The following is a 3890-nucleotide window of genomic DNA, read 5'->3' as shown; positions in this document are numbered from 1 at the left end:
AGGGACACATTGTAACCCTATCCTCTTGGGTTTGGGTTACATTATTGTATCTAGGGTTCCTCCACAGAAAACCATACACTCGCGTTGTAACCCTATCCTGCGTTTGGGTTACATTATTGTATCTAATGTAATAACCTAACATGCGGCAGTTAATGAACTCAGGCTAGAGTACTATAGCTACTACTAGAGCTATACTAGAGCTATACTAGAGCTATGTCTCGGCATGCAATTGATGCATCTGAGCGGGCGCTAGCCTACGGCTACAGTGTAGTCTACGGTGAAAACACAGATACACTTCGTCGTGACGGCAACCTACATCCGACACGGATTTATCTTCGCTTCCACGAAAGTGGAGTCCATCTGTCTTAAGGTCACCACCTGTAGCGTTTATCTCCCCCTCAGACATATCTCCGAGAAATCTTACGCTCAACGAAACAGCGGAGACATTGGCCGTTCACTTGTTTACAAAAATCGGTGTTGACGAACGTGGCGCTTGGTGTCACGATTATTTCATATTTGTCCCAACAGACGGCGCTGGCGTTCTTACCATCAACCCTGCCCATAGATATCATCAAGAGTGCATAATAGAGATTAGATCAATATTAGATCAATAGCATTATCAAAGATCAAAGATTAGATCAATAGCATAATAGAGATATCATCAAGAGTGCATCTCTATTATGCACTCTTGATATCATATAACAACTTATATGATATCTATGTTGGTATATGATATCTATGATCAACCCCCTTCTCGCCCGTGAAAGGGAGGGAGCACTCTCATCAGAGAGGCAGGCGCGCAAATCCGCGCAAACACGAGTAGCGAGCACGCGAAGGGGGGGTCTGGGGGGCTCTCTCTAAAAAATCTTTTGAAATTAGACCCCTTCAGATGCGTTTTCTGCGCGAGCAGGTGGGGGGGGGGTCGCGGACCCCCTGACCCCACTGTACACGCCCCTGCAGACACACACACAGCATCACACACACACACACACACAGCACACACAGCACACACACCACACACACACAGCCACACACACCACACGCACATACACACCATCACAGCATTTGGTTTGTGATAAGATTACGAAAAGGGTGTCCGACATGCAGTCATAGAATCAAGAAAACAAAAAAGCAGAAACGCAATCATTTGTGTTTGAGGCTGATCACAAAATAAATTGGTCCGTTATTATTGTTGGTCCAGTCATTATCATATATGCGTGTATATATATCATCAATTTGCATATGAAAATTGCATTATTAAACCGATGGTCAGTTACTCAGTGTCTCTTTGCTTGAATATAGCTCGTGTTCCCAGCTTAATCGTTGAATCAGTGTCTAATGTGAGTGATATCTCGCTAAAACGTTTCATAAACCGAGCTACTTGTCTTTCTTGATGATTTCTGCCATAAGAATATTTAATATAAGAAAAAAACGTGTTTAAAAAAGAAACGGTACTAAATTTATCAAGACACATTTTTCTCAAGTTGTACATGATCATTATTATGCTCTCAAATGCACTTAAATGAAATAAAAACAGGCAAAAAAAGGAAAGAAGCCAATCGTTGACGCACTATCACACACAATACTAGACAGAGGGCACTCACGGAGAGTGCATACCTCCCGCGAGCATGTAACATGTATGTGCTGCGCTGGTGCGGCTGCTGACTGACTCGCCTGCTGCTGCCTCGTCGCTCACTGGTGGCTGCGTGCTTGGACTCGCCAAATTCGCTGACTGCGACGCGCTATCGATCGCGCCGCCCGCTTGCTGACTCTAGTTTCAGTTTTAGTTGCAGTTTCTAGTAGTTCTAGCTTGTAGTAGTAGAATCGCTGAAATATTGATTGTTGCGCGCAAGCGAGCGAGCTGGTGCTGAATCGATCGCTGTTGGCTCGCTGCTGGCTACACACACACACGAACACACACACGAACACATCACACGAGAGGCATCACATTACCTCCCTGGCAACTCCGTTGCGCGAGGTAAAAAAAGGTTCTCACTTCACAAACACACACACCACACACACACACACACACACACACACACACACACACACACACACAACACACACACACTTACACACAAAATCATGGGATTCAAAATCGTGGGGGGGGACATTTGATATAAATGTCCCCTTCTGAAAATTCGTGGGGGGGACATGTTCCCCTGTCACCCCTGGATTTGCGCCCCTGCAGAGAGGCAATACGGAGAGAGATCTATGGAGTTGGGTACACCATATATGCGGCTGCGGTATATCATGTAATCAGGAGTGGATAATAGAGAGGAGTATGACAGGCTCGAAACACAAGAAATTCAACATTTCCATGCCCATATTTACCTATGATTGATTATGTGAAATCCAATAAAATCCAACTTGTCATCACACTTTACTATGTATCGATACTTCTTCTTATTATGTAGTTATAGCTTCGAACGTCAGACGTGGTTTCACTCATAAATACCGCTAAGAGTCTATCATTCGATCCTGTAAACATGGATTTCACATAATCATCATAGGTAAATATGAGCATGGAAATGTTGAATTTCTTGTGTTTCGAGCCTGTCATACTCGTCTTTATTATCCACTCCTGATGTAATCAAGGAAAGATGAATAATACATAAACCCCGTTTATATGATATTGTCTTTTCGTCACGTGTGGACGTGGTCGTATATATACAATTATGCAGCCTCCGTATATTGTGGAGCCTATGTATGATTCTCCCCCCCCTCTCTCTCTCTCTCTTATCTCTCTCTCTCTCTTCTGCTCTTTTCTCTCTCTCTTGTCTCTCTCTCTCTCTCCCTCCTCTCTCTCTCTCCTCTCTCTCTCTCTCGCCCTCTCTCTCTCTCTCTCTCCCTCTCTCTCTCTCTCTCTCTCTCTCCTCTCTCTTCCTTTGCTCTTTCCTCCCCTTTCTCGTCATCATCGCTCTCTCTTCGTCTCTCTCTTCCATCTTGCGTCTCCTCTCTCTCTCTTTTTCTTTCTCTTTCTCTCCCCTCTTTTTCGTTTCTCTGCTCCCTCTTCTCTTTCCTCACCTGCTTTCTCTTCCTCTCACTACTCCCCTCCTCCTCCTCTCTCTCATCTCTCTCTCTCTCTCCCTGTCTCTCTTCTACCTCTCTCTCCTTCCCTGCTTTCTTTCTCTCTATCTCTTATTTCGTCTTTTCGACCTCCGATCACGCAACTGCCACGCACTCACACACAGACACGCACCACGACTCAACACACAGACACGCACGCCACTGGCACACGCAGACAGACAACAGCGTGCGCGTTTACACATGCAGACGCACAGACACACCACGCCGCAGGCGCGACCACATATACGTCACAGTAAAAGCTTTATATCGTTCGTTCTCTCTCTTCTCTCACACCTCTCTCTCTCTCTCTCTCCTCTCTCCTCTCTCTCTCAGGATTCTCTCTTTACTCTTCGTCCTCCATCTCTCTCTCCTCTCTCTCTCACGGCTCTCTCTCGTCTCTCTCTCTTCTCTCTTCCGTCCTCAGGGCCCTTCTCTTCTCATCTCTCTCTCCTCTCTCGATCTCTCTCTTTCTCTCTCTCTGCTCTCCCCTCCGTTCCCTCCTCTTTCTCCTGCTCTCNCTCTCTCTCTCTCTCTCTCTCTCTCTCTCTCGTCTCTCTCTCTCTCTCCCTTCCCTCTTTCTTTCTCTCTATCTCTATTTCGTCTCTCTCGACCTCGATCACGCACGCACGCACTCACACACAGACACGCACGCACGCACACGCAGACAGACACACGTGCGCTTACACATGCAGACGCACAGACACACACGCACGCAGGCGCGACCACATACGTCACTAAAAGCTTTATACGTTCGTTCTCTCTCTCTCTCTCTCTCTCTCTCTCTCTCTCTCTCTCTCTCTCTCTCTCTCTCTCTCTCTCTC

Source organism: Priapulus caudatus, unplaced genomic scaffold (assembly GCF_000485595.1).
Source record: "Priapulus caudatus unplaced genomic scaffold, Priapulus_caudatus-5.0.1 Scaffold3098, whole genome shotgun sequence".
Lineage (NCBI taxonomy): Eukaryota > Metazoa > Priapulida > Priapulimorpha > Priapulimorphida > Priapulidae > Priapulus > Priapulus caudatus.
The sequence above is the reverse complement of the archived record's forward strand: the minus strand, read 5'-3'. Positions refer to the sequence as shown.